Here is a 23,211-nt window from a genome sequence, read left to right on the forward strand (position 1 = left end):
CTGTCTGGACCAGGATGTTGTCGGTCTGGGGGTTACGCTAATTCTAAGCTCACCCCACACAATGGGGAATACGCCATATCTACAACTGCTCTCATTGTTGCCTTGCCTATAACGGATAAATGGACAGGTCTTACTATTCAAGCTGACAAAGAAGGTTCGGCCATGCCGGCTCTTAAAGAGCCGGACCCCACCTCGGGGAGACCCTAGCCTCGATTTATCCCACTGAGACTTTGTTTCGGATATTCATGAAGAACCAATCTCTGCCCTTCCAATTCGACCTACACGTTTGGTGGTCTGATCGGGTTACTGTAGTTGTAGGAAATACGTTCTGTCTGAGGCCTCTATCAGACTGGAATCGAGCAGGCTGATAGTTTCCTCCTGATGGGGTAAAACCCTCTTCCCTCAGGAGGAGGTGAACAAGGTTCTACAAGATGATACGAGAGCAACCCAAAATTGCAGGAAAGGCGGGGCCTCACTGCCAGAAAGAAGGTCGAAGACCAAAAGCAAGATTTCTTCAAGAAGAAGCAGAGAGTTGCCCTCTACAAAACGAACCGGGGTCACTGCCATCAATAGTCAGTTACCCACTCGTTATCACAGTCTTCCTCTGATTCGACGCCTATGCATCCGGATCCCCCCTCATCAGGTGGGCTATCTCACTGATCTCCCAGGTACACAGCCCAACCCCGTTTGGATGCCCTCGCCTGCATACAGCCCTAGCTCCGAACCCTCAGGTTCCTTTCGTGGACACCAGAGAGGAAGATACAGAGTAGAAGACAGTTCCGCCATCGAGGCGGACCTAGAAAAAAGGGGGCTCAGGGAAGGAAAGGACCTAGGTTCACTCCTCACAACGAGGTGGTCCCGGTAGGGGAGAGACTTTACCACTTTCAAGACCATTGGACCTTCGGTCTGTGGGCTCATAGCATAATCTCTAAAGGTTTGAGGTGGATATGGCCACAAGGTCCTCCTCCTCCACCAGTGACCTTCTCCCAGAAATCCACTCCCATCCTGAAAGAGTACACCACAGTTACTCAAGAAGAAAGCAATCAAACGGGACCGATCACCAAAGTTCCAAGGCCGCCTGTTACCAATTCCAAAGAAAGGCTTGTCGGCATTGAGAGTGGGCCGGGACTTGTCAAAGCTAAACTCTTACATTCTCTGCGACAAGTTTCGGATGTTGACTATCTCTCAGGTACGGACCTTACTTCCCCGTGGGGCCGTCACCACCTCTGTCGATCTTACCGACGACTATTATCATGTGCCTATAGCTCGAAACTTCTCTTCTTATCTGGGTTTCCGCCTAGGCAGGAAAGCCTTTGCGTTCAAGACATGCCCTTCGACCTCAACATTGATCCCAGGATATTCACGAAACTGGGAGAGACAGTGTTAGAACAACTCAGGAACCAAGAGATACAGATCATGGCTTATCTGGACGGTTGGCTCATATGGGCCCGGTCGGCCATAGAAGGCAACAGAGCTACGAAGGAAGTACTTCGATTTCTCGACAACCTGTGATTTCGGGTCAATCTCCAAAAGTCTCGCCTGCAACCATCAGGCCACTTAGAATGGTTAGACATTCAGTGGGACCTTTCGAAGAACACATTGTCTCTCCCTTCCAAAAAGGTAAGAGGAATAGCTTCCAAGATCAAGAATTTTCTCAAACACAAACAGATGTCCAGAAGAACCTTAGAAAGTATCATCGGCCTTCTCCAATTCACTTCAATAACAAAAATTCAAAGACATCAATCGAGTTTGGAGAAAGAGAGCTACAGTACCTTTAAGAGACAAGGTCTCGAAGATACCCTCTGTCTTGAAAATGAGACTACGCCCATAGTCCGAACCGAAGAACCTCTCTAAATCGGTTCCTCTACAATTCCCACCTCCACAAGAGACATTCCATACAGCCGCGCCTTTAAGTGGATGGGAGGATTACTCCGAACATCAGATGTTTCAGGGATCTTGGTCACCCGCCATGAAACAGACCCATATCAATGTTCTCAAAGCCATGGCAGTGTTTTTGACCCTGAAGAGACTCTCTCCTCCGAGGTCGAGCCACATCAGAGTAGTGTCAGCCAGCACAGACGTAGTACACTGCGTCAACAGGGGAGGATCCAAGTCACCCAACCTGAATAGGATCCTGGTCACTATCTTCGCCTGGCCAACAGAAAAGAACTGGATCCTGTCAGTAACTCACCTTGCGGGAGTCCAGAATGTGAGAGCGGACTCACTAGCCAGGACGAAACCACTGGAGTCAGAATGGTCTCTAGATATAATTTAATTCCGGTGGATACTCAGGAACCATTAGAAGGTTTACCTATTTCCCCCAGTGAATCTTCTAATGAGACTTTTACACAAACTACGCTCCTTCCGGGGGGCAGTGGCTTTAGTACCACCTCACTGGCCAAGAACAGTTGGTTTCCTCTCCTCCTCGAGTTGAAACTCCGTCCCTTCCGGATTCCGTTCCCCAAACTGACTCAAGTAATCCAAACTCACTGTGTCAGATTGCTCAAGGATAGCCAAAACTCTGACATTGTGGACTACAGGAAGTTTGCAGCTCGTAGAGACGCGAACATTGAACCGGAAATCGATCTCTCCATCGAATCAGACAAAAGGGACTCGACAATTCGCCAATATGATTCGGCCGTTAACAACTAGCAGATTCCCTAAGAGTTCAGACCATACTCGTATGTCTCCGAATATAGACATCTCTTTCTTGAGGTTCTTATTTGGCAAAGGCCTAACAGTTAGCACTTTAACCACCATCAAGTCAGCTTTGAAGAAGATCTTCCTTGTTGGGTTTAACATTAACCTAGCTGATTCCTATTTCTCATCTATTCCAAAAACATGTGCTAGGCTTCGACCTTCGGTTCGGCCACAAAAGGACTCTGGTCTATGAACGGACAATGAATCCTGCTCTTATCACTCTTCTTAGGAAGACTTTATTTCTAACGGCTTTGGCCTCAGGTGATGGAATATCAGAACTAGCAGCTCTCTCACGAACCCGGAAAACATAGATTTCCTCCCTTCAGCCGAAGAACTCCTTTCTCCAGACAATGCTTTCCTAGCTAAGAAATGAGGATCCGCAAAATAGGTGGTCCCCTTGGAAGATTTTCTCTCTTCCCCAGGATCTTTTCTCTGTGTTCAGTCACTACTCTCAAGGCCTTTTTTAGATAGAACTGCCACCCGCTCGTCTGGCCCCTTGGTTATCGGGGAACAAGGAGGTACTATTTCCATTCACGGTATCAGGCAACAAATCCTCTACTTCTTTAAACATACTAATCCGGAATCATTTCCCCAGGCTCATGATATACGGACAGTAGATACCTACATCAATTACTTCCAGAACAAGGACTTTGATGATTTTTAAAAAATATACGGGTTGGAAATCCCCTATGGTTGTCAAACGCCACTATCTATAGATCTTACAGGCCCTTAAATACCCAACGATGGCAGCGGGGAGCCTTTTCCCTCTCCATTAATCTCTGCTTCTTCCTTTCTTCCATCTCTTCTCTTCTCCCTCCTACCCGCCACTCACATCACGTCGCCACTCTCCTGGGTAGTTCGTTAGCCCTATGATATTTGTCATGTTGAATTCCTATGGTTTAACTGTTATTGTAGTTACCGTTCCTTTAAGGTTTAGATATGCTTAGACATGTAAGGTTTGATGCCTTTTGCGATTCGACACTCAGTTGATTCCTTGTCGTCTTAGTTATTTAGCCTTACGCTCCCTATGTCATTTGGCTAGTTGGTAATTGGACGTTTCTTACATTATTATATTATATTATTGTTGTACATGGTGATTGTATTCTCCGCATTATGTTATTACTTTATTGGGCTTGGAAGGCATTCTCTGGTACATTTTCACCGGCTGTCACAGATCGACCCAGAAAAGGGATTTTGACGAAGGAAAAATCTATTTCTGGGGAGAGACCTGTGACGCCCGGTGAAACCCTTCCCGGTTATTTTTTGTACGGACCCACCCTTTCCTTGCCAAGCCATATGTTCTTGCAGAAGGATGACCTGGAGAGCGCGAGTAGTAGGTGTCGGTGGGGTAGTCCTACTGTATTCTCTAGGGCCTGTCACGGCCCTCCCCTTTGATGAAGGGATTATCTAAATGGAAGACAGCCTGTGAATAGTGGTTTTCACACGCCCTTGTTGAATACACGACACCCACAAGGTGATCGCGCGAGGGTTGTAACCTCTACATTCCATGCTTTTATCTTTCTCTAGTATATTTGGAAGATTTATATTAGAAAAGTGTAAAGAAGGACCCTTTTCACCGGGCATCACAGGTCTCTCCCCAGAAATAGATTTTTCGTTCGTCAAAATCCCTTTTCTGGCATCCTGACATCTAAGGTCATTGACGCCGATATCGTTTATTGTCACTAAAAAATAAAAGAATATTCAATTTAAACCATAAAACGGATTTTGAGCAAAGCGAAAAATCTATTTTTGGGTGATATGGCATGTCGTCCTGATGGAAGGTTCCTTTAGGTAGCTTTCTAGGGGATATTTAACTACAGTGATACTCCTAGAGAATTAACCATAGGTCTCCAGAATTCTAACACCTGGCGCGAGTATCCTTAATATAACTTTAAGGATATCGCATAATATCAAGGGACGTATTTTTTTATACGACACATGGCAATCTTCATCCCGAATAGATTATACTCTTTGAGGGGGAAGAGTGGTGAAATGAAGTGGAGCCATTATCAAGGTACCAGGCGGATCCCTTCCCTGTACTACTACGGCGCATTATTCCTTGTTACATTTAAGCAAGAATAGCCGCAGATAGAGTAGTTTCGGGTGGGGTCTTTCATTACATAGTTGTTTTACTCATTTTGAAAAAAGGGAGGGTCCATCAGGACGACATGGCCATATCACCCAAAAATAGATTTTTCGCTTTGATCAAAATCGGTTTTCTGGGCTCCACCTGTGACGCCCAGTGAAATGCTCCTTTTATCACCATTTCTAAGGTATATAACTGCTATATATTACCAGAGAAAAATTGCATAGGAATGCCAGGTTGAACCCGGCTCGCTCACCTATATAAGGTGTCGGTATATAACTGGGACGAGATAAATCATAACCAGAGGCCTCGCACCAATTAGAGATTTCCTCTTCAATATCCCTGAAACAGCGAGGTGCCGTTCAACATCTATGCTGCGTAAGCTACTACTACCAACCCAACCCACGCTAGTGAACTCACTCCCTATAGCACCCCAAGTTTGGGGCCCAAGCAGGGAGGGATTTCGAGGGTGGGTTCACTGGGCGGCACAGGTCTCTCGCCCAGAAATAGATTTTTCCTTCGTCAAAATCCCTTTTCTGGGCTCCACCTGTGCCGCCCAGTGAAATAGTACAAGAGAAATGGTCCTAAACTTGAAAATTACCTGAGAGGAAAACAATTAAAGACAGGGTAACATCAAATGGTTTACTCAATAAACGTATATAAGGAATATGATATTTTCCTTATAAAATAAATTTTTGAATATACTTACCCGGTGAATATATAAATAGCTGACGTCTCCGTCGGTCGACAGATTCCAAAAACTCGCGAGCGATCGCCATGAAGGATGTCGGGTGTGCCCACCAGCGCCGACTATCGGCCAGATACCGCATATACTTCTCAACCAAACCAGTTTTTCTCAGTTCGTAGGGTCTCTATCGGGGAGGAAGGGAGGGCCTTTAATATTATATATTCACCGGGTAAGTATATTCAAAAATTTATTTTATAAGGAAAATATCATTTTTAAATATTAAACTTAGCCGGTGAATATATAAATAGCTGATTCACACCCATGGTGGTGGGTAGAGACCAGTATTAAAACAATAGAGGCGTATATGCTCAAGAGTTTTTGACAACTATTCAAAAAACAAACTTAAGTATAGGTACCTGGTAAGGAAGCTGACTCTGATAATTACTCTGCCTCATTAGTCCGCTATCCTCACGAAGCCCAGCGATCCTCTTAGGATGCTGAAAGACTCCCAGGAGCTGCTATATCCAGGGTGAACACCCCTATAACAGGACCTCATCAATACTCTTAATCTGGGCGCTCTCAAGAAACAATATTTTGACCACCCGCCAAATCAAAAAGATTGCGAAAGACTTCTTAGTCTCCCGTACAACCCAAAATAAGATTAAAAATTTCAAGAGTAGATTAAAAGGATATTGGGATTAAGGGAATGTAGTGGTAGAGCCTTCACCCACTACTGCACTCGCTGCTATGAATGGTCCCAGTGTGTAGCAGTCCTCATAAAGAGTCTGGACATCTTTCAAGTAATATGAAGCGAAAACCGACTTGCCTCTCCAAAAGGTCGCGTCCATAATACTTTTAATGGATCTATTTTGCTTAAACGCTACAGAAGTTGCTATCGCTCTAACTTCATGAGCCTTGACTTTAAGTAAATTATGATCCTTCTCACTTAAATGAGAGTGTGCCTCCCGAATCAAAAGTCTAATAAAATAAGACCACGCATTCTTAGACATGGGCAAAGAGGGCTTTTTAACGGAGCACCATAAAGCCTCTGAACAAACCTCGTCGCGGTTTAGTTCTGGATAAACAAAATTTAAGAGCTCTAACGGGGCACAGCACTCTTTCAACTTCATTCCCCAATCTCAGAAAGACTGGGGATTTCAAATGATTTAGGCCAAGGACGAGACGGAAGTTCATTCTTGGCCAAAAAACCAAGTTGAAGAGCGCATACTGCTTTATTAGCGGAGAAGCCGATGTTCTTGCTAAAACCATGTATCTCACTAACCCTTTTAGCCGAAGCCAAGCTCACCAAAAAAAGTGTCTTGAGGGTAAGATCCTTCCAGGAGGCTGAATTTAATGGTTCAAACCTGTCTGACATAAGGAACTGTAGGACCACGTCCAAGTTCCAAGCAGGAGTCGAAATATGACGCTCCTTGGAAGTCTCGAAAGACTTAAGCAGGTCTTGGAGATCTTTGTTATTAGAAAGATCCAAACCCTTATGCCTGAAAACAGAAGCTAACATGCTTCTGTAGCCTTTAATGGTGGATGCAGAGAGGGAGCGACCGTTTCTCAGATAAAGCAGAAAATCCGCAATCTGCGCTACAGAGGCACTTGGAAGAGGAAATAGAGGAGGACTTGCACCAGTCTCTATATACCTCCCATTTCGACTGATAGATCCTGATGGTAGAGGATCTTCTAGCCCTCGCAATCGCTCTAGCTGCCTCCTTCGAAAACCCTCTAGCTCAAGAGAGTCTTTCGATAGTCTGAAGGCAGTTAGACGAAGCGTGGGGAGGCTTTGATGAAATCTCTTTACGTGAGGCTGTCGCAAGAGATCCATCCGTAACGGCAGACTTCTTGGAACGTCTACCAGCCATAGAAGTACCTCTGTGAACCACTCTCTCGCGGGCCAGAGTGGAGCAACCAACGTCAACCTGGTCCCTTCGTGAGAGGTGAACTTCTGCAGCACCTTGTTTAGGATCTTGAAAGGTGGAAAGGCATAAACGTCCAGGTGAGACCAGTCCAGCAGGAAAGCGTCTATGTGGGCTGCCTCTGGATCTGGAACTGGAAAGCAGTAAGTCGAGAGCCTCTTTGTCAGTGAAGTCGCAAAAAGATCTATGGTGGGTTGACCCCATGTCATCCATAGCTTCTCGCACACAGTTTTATGCAACGTCCACTCCATGGAGATGACTTGTCCTCTTCTGCTGAGGCAGTCCGCCAAGACATTCATTTTTCCTTGCACAAATCTCGCCAAAGGAGAGATGTTACTTGCCTTAAATGGAGTTCCTTCTGATCCGTGGACCAAAGACCCGAGCATTCCAGACTGTCCAGTGGAGCTCCCTAACCCAAATCCGATGCATCTGAATACAACACATGGTTTGGGTTCTTGATCGCAAGAGAAAGACCTTCTCGAAGTCTGATGTTGCTGTCCCACCAAGACAGACATGTCTAGACTGAGTTGGAGATTGGGAAAGAGATACTCTCTAAGCCCTTCTCCTTGTTCCAATGGTTTAGGTGAAATTGGAGAGGGCAAAGGTTGAGTCTCCCCAGAGAGATAAACTACTCCAGTGATGAAAGAGTTCCCACGAGGCTTGTTCAAACTCTTACAAAGCAACTGTTTTCTCTCTTGCAAGTGAAGGACTTTTAACAGAGCTTGTTCCATTCTTGTGGGAGACGAAAAGGCCCGAAAAATCCGACACTGTATCTCCATTCCCAAATAAAGAATAGTCTGGGATGGAGTACTGTAAGTTACGACTTCTCTACGTTCACTATGAGACCTAGCTCCTTGGTTAGGTCTAATGTCCATTAGAGACTCTCCAGACAGCGATTTAATGACGACGCCCTGATTAGCCAGTCGTCAAAATAAAGGAAGGCTCTGAATCCTCAAAAAATGTAGAAAGCTTGCTACATTTTGCAAGGGCCTTGTAAAAACAAGAGGAGCAGGAATGAGGCCGAAGCACAGTGCTCGAAATTGGTACATTACTTTCCCGTCCACAAACCTCAGATGTTGTTGAAAGTTTGGATGAATCGGGATGTAGAAGTATGCATCCTGAAGGTCGAGAGAGACCATCCAGTCGCCTTCCCTTACTGCTGCAAAGACAGATTTGGTAGTCTTCATCGTGAACTTTGTCTTGACAATGAACACATTGAGCGCACTTACATCTTAAGTACTCCTGCAGTGAACGTGGTTGCCAGATCATTGGAGCCATCCATGATAGCCTTGTTCCTGCAGTGAACGTGGCTGCCAGATCATTGGAGCCATCCCTGATAGCCTTGTTCATGCATGACATAATTGTACAGCAATACATTGACAACTGGAGAGACCTTCTTACTTAAGGCTCCCAGTGACCAATCCAACAAATCAAAAAACTTCAAACGCTCGAAAAAACTCCTAACAGGAGATGGTCTAGCTCTGAAGCAGACCATAAAATCATGGAGCGTCTCATGGCTAGACGACGAGGAGAGTCCACTAGGCTTAAGAAGTCTCCCTGGGCAGAGGCAGGTACTCCCAAGCCGAGAACTTCTCCTCGAGCTTCTCCTGTGTCCCACCAGACGCCCGAGCGAGAAGCTAATTAAGAAGGAGGAAAAGCAAAAGCAGACTTTCCTAAACTTCTCCTGGGTTCCAACCAGTCTCCCAGTAAGAGCATGGCCCTCTTGGAAGAACAAGAGAGAACTGACTTCGTAAATGTAGGAGTCGAAGAAAGTCATGCCAAGATTAAACTCAGACGGCGGAGCAGCCGTTACAAAACGAGTAGGACAAAATTTCACTAAAGAAATTCATAATTAAAAAACAAGGGATTGTTGGACCACCCTAGGTTACTCCTCTTCTGAATGACTCCCCAAAGGTACATTAGTTCAAAGGGGGTCATCAACTTCTTCAGAAGGCACATCATCTGATAAATCTAAAGTCTTGCGAGAAGGAGATTTATATTCAGAATGACGTGAAGGAAAAACCTGACACCTTGTATATGAACAGAAGTTCAAGTTGGAGGGTCGATGTCACGTTGTGACTGCAGAGAATGTTATTCTACTACTGTACACGTCGTGACAGAAGTAACTGACGTTCAAACGTCTCGTAGTAACAGCGGTGACTGCTGTTCGATGCTATATCGTGACTACGATGACTGACCCTCGACGTTACGTCATGTCTACGGTGTCTACCACTCAACGTCACGTCGTGTCTGCAGCTCAACGTCACGCTGTGACTGCGGTGGCTGACGTTCAAACCGATCAAAGTTACATCGAGATTTATGCTCCGCATCTCGTTAAACAGCAAAGCTGTCACTAGGGATAACGTCAGCGTGGCGTAACAAAGCTCGTCTAGAAGGTTGAAGACCCGAATCACAAATCCCAGAACCGTGACGTACAAAAAGCAAAGGATCCTTTCGCACAGGAACAGGATCGAAAGCTTCTATTAAAGAAGAAAGCTTTAACAGCCTATCTTGCAAAACACTTCACTTCGGATCAACCTGTGACTGCGGTGGCTGACGTTCAAACGTCACGTAGTAACAGCGGTGACTGCTGATCGATGCTATATCGTGACTACGGTGACTGACACTCAACGTCACGTTGTGTCTACGGTGTCTACCGCTCAACGTCACGTCGAGTCAGTGGCAGAAATGTCTGTACATGAACGTCATCGCTATGAACGGGACTCTTATGATGACTACAGCTAAGACGTTGAACTTGTTCTGAAGGAACTAATAAACGTTTCAAACGTCTCGAAACTTTACGCCCAGGCATTTAAAGAGACGAATCATCGGAAGACGAGGAGAAACTTCGTCTCTCCTGTCTTATGGCAAGGACGTGCTTGACGAGCAACGTCTGATACCTTTGAGGGAACGTCTGTTCGTTGGTTTACACTCCTCACTCCCTTAGGTCCTACGACATTCCTTCTCCCTGGTGCAGGGGAGCCTGAAAGAGGTCTCGGACTAGGCAAGTGACAAGCACGAACAAACAAACCCTCTGCAACACAGAACATGTTTTTTGCACTTACTTCACTGATATCACATTTTTTAATAATTTCACATTAGACATGAATAAAACTGATTTCTACCTAAAGCACGCAATTCTCCCTTAAATCAAAAGGTTAGAATTGCGAAATGAGTGGTATAATGTAAGCACATTAGTACAAAATGAAACACACATGCAAAAATCAATAAACATATATATATATATATATATATATATATATCGAATAAAACGGAAATATATAAAGTTAAAAAGATCAGTAACTGGGGATGAGACTAAACACTAGTTCACTAAGGACTACGTTTTCAATCTCTCACCGTACAGTGCCTTGGGACGAGAATAAAAACTAAAACGTTTTATCCTCTCTCCCCGTACAGAGACTTGGGACGAGAGTAAAAAACTGAAGCGAGAATAACGTTACTCGCTCCCAAACTCCTTGTACAGAGACTTGGAACGAGAATAAAGATCGGATCGTTCTCTCTTTCTCTTTCTCTCTATCTCTCTCTCTCCCTCTCTCTTGTCACTCACAAGAGAATGGCCCACTCACCCTTCATCAATAACAGGTTATTTGACTAAAGGAAAAAACTGAAAGGACTCAGAAATTGAAAATTAACATGTTCCTTTAAATTAGTATCTAAAAAACTTCAGTTTGAAAGAAGAATGAACAAAACGTCAAAATCGATTTACTCTTTCTGCAAAGTGAAACCGTGATTCTCTCTTTCTCTATCGTAACGATAGAGCGCAAACTGCGTAGCATAAATAAACCAAACGTTAGTTCATCTTTGAAAAACAGCACGAAGACTATTCAAAGAATAAATTTCTTAAAATATTTTCTAAAAATATTTATCTCATCACTCTTACAGAGCAACTGTTTTAATCTAAACAAAAATAAAAGTTGAATGGGCTCAACGTTGTTTAACTTCGTTTTCCAAGTTAGGACCACCTACAAAGAATAGGTAAAGGCCGCATATAAACAAAAACATAAAATTTATTTCGATGTTTAGTATAAATGGAAAGCTAATCGAAGAGGCCTAATAAAGGCGGGTGAGATATAAAATATATAGAGGTAAATCTATAAATATCAACAATAATTTATAAAGTGATAAAATAATTACTAAAAGCCTTTAACACACTTCCGTACACTGAGGGAAGGGTCGGCCATCTTTTCTCTATGGAAAAACCAGAGCGAGATTAAAAAAGCAAGGGCAAAAACTTTTCCTCTCCTTTCAAAAGCATTTCTTTTGAAGATAGTATAGAATAATCCAACACGGCGAAAGCAATAAGACCAAAACCAAGTACTTCACCAATCGGTAGAAAACTCGAGGTCAAGCGCGAGCGGAATCAGTGTTGTCTTTAACACCGACAGAGAAAAACTGGTTTGGTTGAGAAGTATATGCGGTATCTGGCCGATAGTCGGCGCTGGTGGGCACACCCGGCATCCTTCATGGCGATCGCTCGCGAGTTTTTGGAATCTGTCGACCGACGGAGACGTCAGCTATTTATATATTCACCGGCTAAGTTTAATATTTAAAAAGAGGTATATCCTCTCTAATATTGAAAATTAATAAAGATAGGATGTAAATCACTCTCCCTAGGAGGGATGACAGGGACAGCTAGGCGCGGTGAGAATCGATTACCTACATCACCAAAACTCTCTCGTATACAATCTTGGAAGATAATTATTCAACAATATCTTATACAGTAGAACCTCTACACACGAACGTATCTACATCCGAATTTTCCAACATCCGAAGTAGAATTCGAGCAAATTTTTTACTCTACACCCGAATTTTATTTCGACACACGAAGTAAACATTACGCCATTGAGTGTCGAATGCTCAGTTCTCTATTCTTGTGTGTATTGTGTGGTTGTCCTCTGTTTGGTCTGTTATTAACAGTGCTTATTTTCTTCCTTTTCTCACATTTCCTTTTTGATTTTACCTATAATCATGGTGCCTAAGAAGCTAAGTTTCAGTACAGGAAGAAGGCAATTCTTTTATTAGAATTGAAGCAAGAAATTATAGAAAAACATGAGAGCAGTGTGCATGTGAGTGATACTGTATGGCTAAACAATATGGCCGGAATAGGCCTATGATCTCGAGGATCATCAAGCTGAAGGCAGCCATTAAAGCAAATAACCATCGAAGGGGATCACTATTATTACAAGACATCTTAGCAATACCCTGGAAGAGATAGAACGCCTTTTGTTGATAGGGATAAAGGAAAAAGAGATTGTTGGCAACGATCATTTGTGAGAAGGGCCAGCGTGATGAACAGAAAGAAAGAAAAAAGTGAAGCAAAGAAAACCATGATAGCATTAACAAGCTCTTTTAAATTAGACTTCTCTCTTTTTCTGTTTCTCTCTAAACATAGCATTAACATGTTCTTTAAATAAAATATCTCTCTCTCTCTCTCTCTCTCTCTCTCTCTCTCTCTCTCTCTCTCTCTCTCTCTCTCTCTCTCTCTCTCTCATCACTGTTTTTGTTTCTTGTCCTATTGTGTGTTTTATTGGATATCTCTCTCTCTCTCTCTCTCTCTCTCTCTCTCTCTCTCTCTCTCTCTCTCTCTCTCTCTCTCTCTCTCTCTCATCACTGTTTTTGTTTCATTTCTCATTCTATGTCTCTCTCTCTCTCTCTCTCTCTCTCTCTCTCTCTCTCTCTCTCTCTCTCTCGTATGATTATTCGAGATGGGATTTTTGCAACAAAGAATATTATTGGATGCAGTACTACGTACGTATACATACAAAAGATTCATGGAAAAGATGCACATCCATTACATTTGTAGTTCAGTAGTAGCCATCAGCAGCCTTACACCATTCTAATACAGTATGACTGCATCTTTCTCTTTCTCTCTCTCTCGTTCTTCTTCGCTGTTATAGTGTTAGATACGTCTATTATTTTTTTTCCGAGAGAGAGAGAGAGATTAAACAAAAATGTGTTTAGAGTACATATGATTTTTAACAGTGTCAACGAGTAGAAAAAACAATTAAATGTAACTAAGAAAGTAATAACAGCTAATCTGAATTCCTTTATTAACTAAAACAAATATTGATACAAACACACTCGTGTGCGTATGCACAAACACACACACAGGTGCAAGAATTGCGACGCAATAAGAGAGACAGTCGGGGAGGAGGTAGAGATGGTGACTGCGATAACATACCGTAACTCGTCACTGAAAGTGATGAAAATAAAAAAATAAAAGAAAAAAAATGTAAAAAATATGAAATATAAAAATGAAAAAAAAAATAAATAAGCTAAGTTAGATTAAAATTTCCGTAGTGTAAGTTACGGTATGTTATCGCAGTCACCATCTCTACCTCCTCGCCGATCATGTCTCCTCGTGCGTGTGTGTGTTTGCGCATACGCACACGAGTATGTGTGTTTGCGCATACGCACACGAGTGTGTTTGTATCAATATTTGTTTTAGTTAGTAAAGGAATTCAGATTTGCTGATATTATTTTTTTTAGTTACATTTAACTGTCTTTCAACTCGTTAACGCTGTTAAAAATCATATGTTCACAACACATTTTTGTTTAATCTCTCATTTTTGTTTAATCTCTCTCTCTCTCTCTCTCTCAGAAAAAATTAATAGACGTCTCTAACACTAACAGTGAAGAAGAACAAGAGAGAGAGAGAGAGAGAGAGAGAGAGAGAGAGAGAGAGAGTATTTATTTAAAAACATGTTAACACCATGTCTACCTTCTCGCCGATGGTCCGTCTCTTCTTGGCGTAGCAAATCCTACACCTGCGTTGGCCTGTCTCTAAGGTAAAGTGGCAATAAAACACATTTTTTATTTATTATTTCTTTATAATTATCTCTTTTACATGCTTCTTTCATCTTATGCAGTTATGTTATTGTTATGTGTAATTATGTGTAGCCATTTATTAAGGATTTATTATGGGTTTTTAGGCTGAGGAACAAATTAAATGAATTACCATGTATTCTTATGGGAAAATTTGTTTCTACATCCGAACATTTTCTACATCCGAAGTTGGTTGTGGAACGAATTAAATTCGTATGTAGAGGTACCACTGTATGTATAAATATGCCTATAGCTTCAATAAATTTAAAACACTCGGAAATCCATATATCATGCATGAAAGTATTAGAGCTAAACGCCTAGGCTACGAAGCCTAGTGTAGGCCAGGATCGGTTACCTTAATCGCCGAAACTGAATATACTAACTGGCTAACTAAATGTCTCATGCATAGCGAGCGACAGCGTCCAGGACGTCTCCGGTAGGCAACAGCTCTTGTTTACGTTAATATCACTTTTGATTTAATTCGAAACACCAAGAGCTTACATTTATACATAATAAAGATAATACTCAACTTTCCAGAGGCAGAAGAGGCTGGAGAAAGCATCATAATGTTGAAATAAATCCAAGATTACGAGAGAATCACAAGGGAAACACCGAGTAGTAGAGCTACACGATAAGGAATAGAGATGGCGCCGTCGGCGGCATTATGTACACACTCGAAACGGGATAGGAGAGGTACCTTATTAACGGCTCTCCTTTCATTCTCGCTTTTCGTTTTCTTGCCACTTTGACCCCTCGAAGTGTTAACTCTGTTCGGGGTGAAGATAGCTATGTGGCGTGTCTAGAATACGTCCTCTGATATTATGCGATATCCCATTTAGATTTATTTAGGGATATTCGCTCCAGGAGTTAGAATTCTGGATACCTTAAGGTAAAATTCTCTGGGAATATCACCGTAGTCAAATATACCCAAGGAAGCTACCCTAAAGGAACTTCCATCAGGACGACATGGCTATCTCACCCAAAAATAGATTTTTCGCTTTGCTCAAAATCCGTTTTATGGTGTGCGACAGCGGTCTCAAAATGACCACCTCCAGAGTTGGCAGTGCTCCACTTAACACACTTAAATTATACAAATTCAACTGTGAGAAGGGAGCTATAAATTATAGACAGGAAAGATCAAATACTCAACTTTCCAGAGGATGAAGATGCTGGAGATTGCATGATAATATTCTGAAAAACAGTAACAAACACCGAGAGAAACATGGGAGCGCACTTAGCTTAAATGCTACAGTTTAAAGGAATGATGGGCCATATGAGTATGAGGAGGGGGTCCACCGGGTACCTTGATAACGACTCCCCTTTCGTTCGCCACCCTTCCCCCTCAAAGAGTTAAATCTATTCGGGGTGAAGATTGCTATGTGTCGTATCAAAAAATATGTCCCCTGATTTTATGCGATATCCTTAAAGATATATTAAGGATACTCGCGCCAGGAGTTAAAATTCTGGAGACCTATGGTTAATTCTCAGGGAGTATCACTGTAGCAAATATCCCTTAGAAAGCTACCTAAAGGAACCTTCCATCAGGAAGACATGGCCGAACCCAAAAATACACATATAAGAAGAGAAATTTTACTCATAGAGCTGGGGCAGCAACACAAGAAAGTTTATAAAATTAGGAGAAGGTCCAAGTAATATTCAGAGGAAGAAAAAGATGAAAAAGAGAGAAATTTAGATTCAAACTGGGTGAGCAATTTCCCTAAGTTCGAGAGCCCTCTTACCCATCACAATGCTTCAACACAAAAAAAATATTTCCTATTGGAGCACGATGACTTCGACAAGGCATTCTCTCGTTAAGAGGGGCGGGATGCAGGGAGGAAGGACCGTTTCAACAGTGCCACCTGTGGAAAGGGAGAACTGCTGAAGATCTATGTCATTCAGTGGGCCTTCTTGTATCAGTTTGCGTATCCTCTGCGTAGCTTGGACCGGATTGATTGATTGATTGATTGATTGAAAGTTTTCTGGCATCTTGACATCTAAGGTCATTGACGCCAATAGCATTTATTATATATGAAAGATGAGAGAATTCAATTAAAACCATAAAAGTTAAGAACTAATAGTTTTCAGAAGACCTGCTTCTGAAATAAATATGACAAATTCGAAGATAATTTGTATTTTTCCTAACCATACAAACCTTAGCTATTTACATTGGGTTTACCTTTTAGCGCAGCTGAAATGGCGAGCCATTAGAATTTAACGAGGGTGTATTATCCCCGCGCTAGTTAGCGGGGGGGTAGGGGAGTGGTAGCTAGCTACCCCTCCCCTCCCCCCCCCCCTCACACACAGATGAATGCTCACTTTCACTTAGAGGTAGGACTTGTCTTGGGGGACAGGGCTGGCGAGCAAATATGTGTAAATAGCTAAGGTTTGTATGGTTAGGAAAAATACAAATTATCTTCGAATTTGTCATTTGTTCCGTAACCGAAATACAAACCACGCTATTTACATTGGGTGACTTACCCATTAGGTAGGGTGGAAAGTTCCCAGCCATACTGGCTTTGGCTTTACCCGGGGACTCAGAATCCGAGTGAGTCGCACTCGAGAAAAGGAGTCCCTGCACCTCACAAGTTCCTTGCTCCGCAAGGAACCGTGTGGCCTACATAAGCTTGTGTGTGAAGGAAGAAGTGTGACCCGTCCTAGGCAGTTGACCTGGAGTTCCAGAAGGAACTCTGGGTTAGGACGTTTCCAATACCACCTTGTCAGGGTATGGGGGACGCGACAGTATTGACTCAATACTCGGAACACAAGGAAGCATGGTTTACCTGCAGAGGTTCGAGGTCAGCTATGCAGAGACCAGGATGCTGCTTCCCCGTAGAAGGGATGATGAAGAAAAAATTAAGGGCCAGACATACTTCTTTCGTTCATGCAGACTAAAACCTGATAACAATGCCCTCAACTTTCTGCTACCTGTCCAAAAAGGAGCCTGAGGTTAGACCAGCTGTTGTGTAGCCACCACAGAGCGATAGAAAACGTATCGAGACTCCTGTGGGTCACGCCCTGCAGGAAGCGGGCTGCGAAGGTCATTAGACGCTTCCAGACTCCAGCTTGTAGCACCTGCGTCACAGAGTAGTATTACTCGAAGGCGAGGGACATTGCGATGTATCCAACATCGTGCTGTAGGGCGACGTGACGGGGGAGGGTCTGGAGACAGGTCGAGATGAATGTCCTTGAGTCCGGGCTGAAGAGGTATACTGGTGACTCTCCCCCGTGTCCTCCTTGTGCTCCCAAATCGGCTGCAACTGAGGACAAACTGCAGCTGTTCCCAAAGCTAACCTCTCGATTCCTTTACTGGCAAGAAAGAGAAGGTCTTGGGACATCAGATACAGAATGGAGACTCGAAATCTTGAAGGAATTGGACCGAAGGGCCGGGACCCCCAGATTCTGAGTCTAGCCAACAACTCAGGAGCGAACCTGAATGTTGCCTTCCCCTCTTCCTTAGAAAGGGCGGAGTCGTACGAGACCAAGAAGATTGCTTACACACTGGCCGTGGCCAGAGTGAGCAGGAGACCCAAGGCGGAATACAATCCGAGGACTGTCGTAAAGGGTCTTGAGAAGATCTCTTAAAGGACTAAAAGTCCGAGCCATGCTCCAAGTTGGAGGTCTTCCTCTGACTAGGGCAGGGACGATTGTAGCTTCGCATGAGCGAGGAAAGATCCAGCGGGCAGGAAAAAGTTATTCCTTTAAGCCTGAAGGTCAGGGAAAGGCTGAGCGACAGGCTTCATTGTCGAGAGCGGAAAGAAGTTTCCTCCCGCCAAAAGGCAATAAGATCGTTATTGCTGAAGAAGAGGCCTCAAGGGAAGAGGTATATCTCCCACTGCACCAACCACCGAAGACTCTTCAATTTGCCTGGAAGACCCCTGCGAATGACTATCGCAGATGACGCGACCTCCGTACCGCGACTGTAGTGGGTTGTCTCTTCTTGAGGAGGAGGCGTAGTGTCTCCAGGCATGAAGCTGAAGCGACGCCCCGGTTCGGGAGAGATGTCGCAGTGTGGTTGTTTGAGTAGTCTGCGCCGTGGGAGAAGCTCTCCCGGGAGTTCTGTCAGGGGAAGCAGAGGGTCCAGAAACCGTTCTGCGCATAGTCCCAGTGGAGCTCTCCCATTGAAAGGTTGACAGACAACCTGGTCTTGTTGAGACCCATTGTCCACAGACAAAAAGGAGGGAAGACGCAGGCGTCGAAGTTGTCCCACCATCACCGGAATGCATCTTGCCAGAGTCTCGGGGTCTGAAACTGGGGGGAAGAACAGCGGAAGCTTGAGGTTCCAAGCTGTCGCGATCAGGTCCCCCAGACCAGGACTTGCTGGTTACTCAAGGTCAAAGACCCCCAGGTACACTCTTTCTACGAGGCTCTGCTCGGACAGTCGGAGAGAACATTCCTCTGCCTGGAATGAGAGAGCCGATGGTGGTATTGAGATAATCTCAATCAACCCGGTATCTCTACTGCAAGATATGAAGGTGTGAAAAAGCGTCCGCTGCTGGTTAGAACACGCCAGAATCATGAAGTCGACGCGCACGGGGCGACTCGGCAGGAGCTGTAGGATCTGTAGGGGGGCCAGACTACGGCCCCTATGCCTGCCTGAATGATGGAGAGATATCCTTCAGGTCTTGACCATAGGCCTGGACCGGAACATGCCCCCCCCCCCCCCTTTCCTTTGACGAGTCCGAGAACAGCATCAAGAATGTGGGGAAAGGACGAGAATATCCACTACCATCAAGAGGTTCCATAGGTCAACACCCATTGCAGGTCTAATAGTTCCGCTGGTCCCATAGGGGCCAGGAAGTCCGGTTAAACGTTGCCTGAAACCACCGGAACTTGGACCGCCCCACATGGAACTTATTCTGAGGTGACCGTTCGGACTATAGACGGGTCAATGAGGAAAGGAGAACTAGGAAACGTTCCAAGGTAGGGCTGAAAGCTCTGCTTGACTGAGAACAGGTACTGCGACTCTCCTCAGTCTTGCCACAGTCAACTGAAAGGAAGGCTCGGAGGATGTGGCAACAGAATCTGGCGTCCCCAGGTGGTCACCCATCCAAGTACCGACCAGAACCGACATTGCTTAACCTCGCTGGACGGACGAGAAGCGGGGTTTCCAACGTGGTAAGGCTGTTGACTCAATATCATGGCCAGATACTCCACATGTTGAGGCAGAAGAAGAGAAGGCTCCAAGCAAAGTACCATGAACCCACACTCATGGTAAGCATCCGGAAGCTTGTCCCGGCGCTGAAGAAGGTCGAACCCGAGCCTACCGGAGTTGACCAGCCCTCCAAAAAGCAGAGGAGGCGGAAGCCTGCACCTGAGCGGCCATGAGGAAAGCAGGGAGAGTTCTCTGGGGAAAAAAAACCTGCTATGCCACGGCGGGATAGCCACACTGCATCATAAGCAGGAATACTTGCAGTCTAGGCTGAATTCCACGATCTCCCTGGAAGATGGATGGAATGGAAACTGAAAGTACCCGTCCTTCCGAACCAGGGTTTAAGGAGTCCTGTCGCCTCGTTACCAGTCTGATCGATTCTGCTGTTCTACGCTGGCCGAAGTTTGTTCGACAAACTTGATCAGGTCTGAGAGGTCGACTACGGAACTCCCCTCTCAGATCCTTCCCTACAAGAAAAGATCGACTGAAGAGGCTGGGGGTGAAGCCGTCGATGATCCTATGGAGGACCTTCTCCTAAGGTATGGATCATTCTGCCCAACCGGGCAACTCTTGCCGACGCTATGGCATAGAGGTTCAGAGACACTGAATTCGCTGACAGAGACGGCAGGCGCGATATCCTTGGCTGATCACAGAGATTGTGCGGGAATGGGCATCGGGAAGCTGTCATCCGGATGAGTAACCTTAAGCATCCTCCCAGCGAGAAACCTGCAATCCTAGAGTTCATGAACTCTGCCACTCCTTTTAGGACTATGCCCCCCAGGGGGAGCCTCCAGTGCCATCTGTTCCTGACAGGAGGAAACTGCAATTGGACACCTTGTCCCAGTTGTCGTAGCCGATAACTTAGGCCGACGTGGTTGAAAGAAAAGGGCGCTGGAGCCCTGCAGAGTCTGGAAGAAAGCGCCTTGGAGGAGTGAAAACGGAAGTCGATTTCCTCCGCACAGCTGCTGTCTAAGTTTCTGTCCTTGGGCACAAACAAACTCTTCTCAAGGATGGAAGGGTGTCTGAGGTCGTCGACCTCCACAGATGAGACACCTGAAGGAAGACCTCAGTCAGCGTGTCCAGATGGTACAACATCGAGCTTGTCCGCAAGTTAGATACTTAACGACGAAAGGCCAAGGTGCCTGAGCTCGAGAGGAGGAAAGTACCCATGATCTTCCTGTAGCTTCCTTGAACCAAACCTCGGGCCGTAACCGAGGAGGGAAAGGACCTGGTAAGTCCCCAGAGGAAGGGGTAAGCAGTCACCCCTTGTCCGATGGAGAAATCTCGAACGGAAAGCCGCCCCCGCCAAAAATCCTTCCAGGGAATGACGGGGAAGGGCTAACCCAGGTTCTGGAAAGAGGAGTGTTGCTCAGACCTCCCTGAAGTTTCTTCCTATTCTTGCAAGTGCCATGCTCTGCGTTTACGGGGTGAGGCCGTGTTCTGGAAATACGCTCCAGAAGAACTCGCCAGGCTGGCCATGCTGCGAAAACCCTAATGGGAATCGTGGTCGCAATCGCCTTGGAGCTCGCGCGATGGTAATTCAAAGATTTGCGCATGGGAGAACGTGGAAACGCCTATGCGCGGTCACGCAGGAACGCAAACGAAGGTGAGCGAAGGAGCGCAGAAGGAGGGCGAGCGTGGTAGGAAGGGCGAGAGCTGGTGGTCGGCGAGCGATAACCCATAGACGAGCAATGGATACTGCAAGAATTAAGCCGACGTTCGCGCGACGGAACGCCGTCGGTTCGCGCGACGGAACGCCGTCGGTTCGCGCGACGGAACGCCGTCGGTTCGCGCGACGGAACGCCGTCGGTTCGCGCGACGGAACGCCGTCGGTTCGCGCGACGGAACGCCGTCGGTTCGCGCGACGGAACGCCGTCGGTTCGCGCGACGGAACGCCGTCGGTTCGCGCGACGGAACGCCGTCGGTTCGCGCGACGGAACGCCGTCGGTTCGCGCGACGGAACGCCGTCGGTTCGCGCGACGGAACGCCGCCGGTTCGCGCGACGGAACGCCGCCGGTTCGCGCGACGGAACGCCGCCGGTTCGCGCGACGGAACGCCGCCGGTTCGCGCGACGGAACGCCGTCCGTCCGCGCGACGGAACGCCGTCCGTCCGCGCGACGGAACGCCGTCCGTCCGCGCGACGGAACGCCGTCCGTCCGCGCGACGGAACGCCGTCCGTCCGCGCGACGGAACGCCGTCCGTCCGCGCGACGGAACGCCGTCCGTCCGCGCGACGGAACGCCGTCCGTCCGCGCGACGGAACGCCGTCCGTCCGCGCGACAGAATACCGTCGGTTCGCGCGCGGGCGAACATTGGAGAGCATGGGCGTAGACGTGCAGGCACGTGGGCGTGCAGGCGAATGGTCGCGCGGGCGAGCGGTCGCGCGGGCGCGCGGACGAACGGTCGCGCGGACGACCGGTCGCGCGGGCGCGCAGGCGAGCGGTCGCGCAGGCGAGCGGTCGCGCAGGCGAGCGGTCGCGCAGGCGAGCGGTCGCGCAGGCGAGCGGTCGCGCAGGCGAGCGGTCGCGCAGGCGAGCGGTCGCGCAGGCGAGCGGTCGCGCAGGCGAGCGGTCGCGCAGGCGAGCGGTCGCGCAGGCGAGCGGTCGCGCAGGCGAGCGGTCGCGCAGGCGAGCGGTCGCGCGGGCGCGCAGGCGAGCGGTCGCGCGGGCGCGCAGGCGAGCGGGCGCGCAGGCGAGCGGGCGCGCGGGGCGCGCGGGCGCGCGGGCGCGCAGGCGAGCGGTCGCGCGGGCGCGCGGTCGCGCGGGCGCGCAGGCGAGCGGTCGCGAGGGTGGGCAGGTGAATGAGAGCGAGTCCGAGGCGGCGAACGCAAGCGTTAGCGTGATGGCGAGGAAACGCGCTGCCGCGTGGGCGAGGAAGACCGCTGGCGATATGGATCAACAGGCGATCGGTAGTGAGCTGGTGAACACTAACGTGCAGGTTGGCGATGGCGCGTTGTGGCATGTCGACGCGTTGGCGAGCAGCATGCGCAGGTGAGCGATCACGCGATGGCGAGCAGCATGCGAAGGTGAGCGATCGCGCGATGGCAAGCAGCATGGGCAGGTGGGCGATCGCGCGATGGTGATCAGCATCCGCAGGTGGGCGATCGCGCGATGGCGAGCAGCATCCGCAGGTGGGCGATCGCGCGATGGCGAGCAGCATCCGCAGATGGGCGATCGCGCGATGGCGAGCACCATGCGCAGGTGAGCTAGTAGCTGGCGAACCATGTTCCTTCAGATGTGTTGGAGAACGTTGGCGTGCCGGCTGTAACACACGCATGCGATCCGGAGATCGCCGAGAGACAGGTGATCGCTGGCGAGCTGATGATCGCTGGCGAGCTGATGATCGCTGGCGAACTGATGATCGCTGGCGAGCTGATGATCGCTGGCGAGCTGATGATCGCTGGCGAGCTGATGATCGCTGGCGAGCTGATGATCGCTGGCGAGCTGATGATCGCTGGCGAGCTGATGATCGCTGGCGAGCTGATGATCGCTGGCGAGCTGATGATCGCTGGCGAGCTGATGATCGCTGGCGAGCTGATGATCGCTGGCGAGCAGAAGGCAACGCGTGGAAGCCTGCTCATAGAAGAAGAGTCCTTGACCCAGACCTGAACCGAAGTTCTAGATCGCGAGGGCGAACGTGGGCGCACAGTGCGCGTAACAGGAATCAACAGGAACAGCAGGGATGATCATCATGAGAGCGCTGACGAACAGGAGAGCGCTGATAAGCAGGAGAGCGCCTGTGCGCTAACACTGAGCAGGAGCAGGAGAGAACACAGCAGAAGGGTGCGCAGGGGAACCCTGACACGCAAGGGAAGAACC

General features: G+C 47.2%; 1 protein-coding gene and 1 pseudogene across 2 annotated transcripts in view; both read right to left on the bottom strand.

The window, feature by feature from the left end:
* mldr (mitochondrial ribonuclease P catalytic subunit) overlaps window positions 1-23,211 on the bottom strand; it is a 445,834-nt gene that overhangs the window by 237,380 nt on the left and 185,243 nt on the right. The window lies entirely within an intron of this gene.
* On the bottom strand, window positions 19,256-19,374 carry LOC137614521 (5S ribosomal RNA; annotated as a pseudogene).

The sequence above is a fragment of the Palaemon carinicauda genome, chromosome 20 (assembly GCF_036898095.1).
Source record: "Palaemon carinicauda isolate YSFRI2023 chromosome 20, ASM3689809v2, whole genome shotgun sequence".
Classification (NCBI taxonomy): Eukaryota; Metazoa; Arthropoda; class Malacostraca; order Decapoda; family Palaemonidae; genus Palaemon; species Palaemon carinicauda.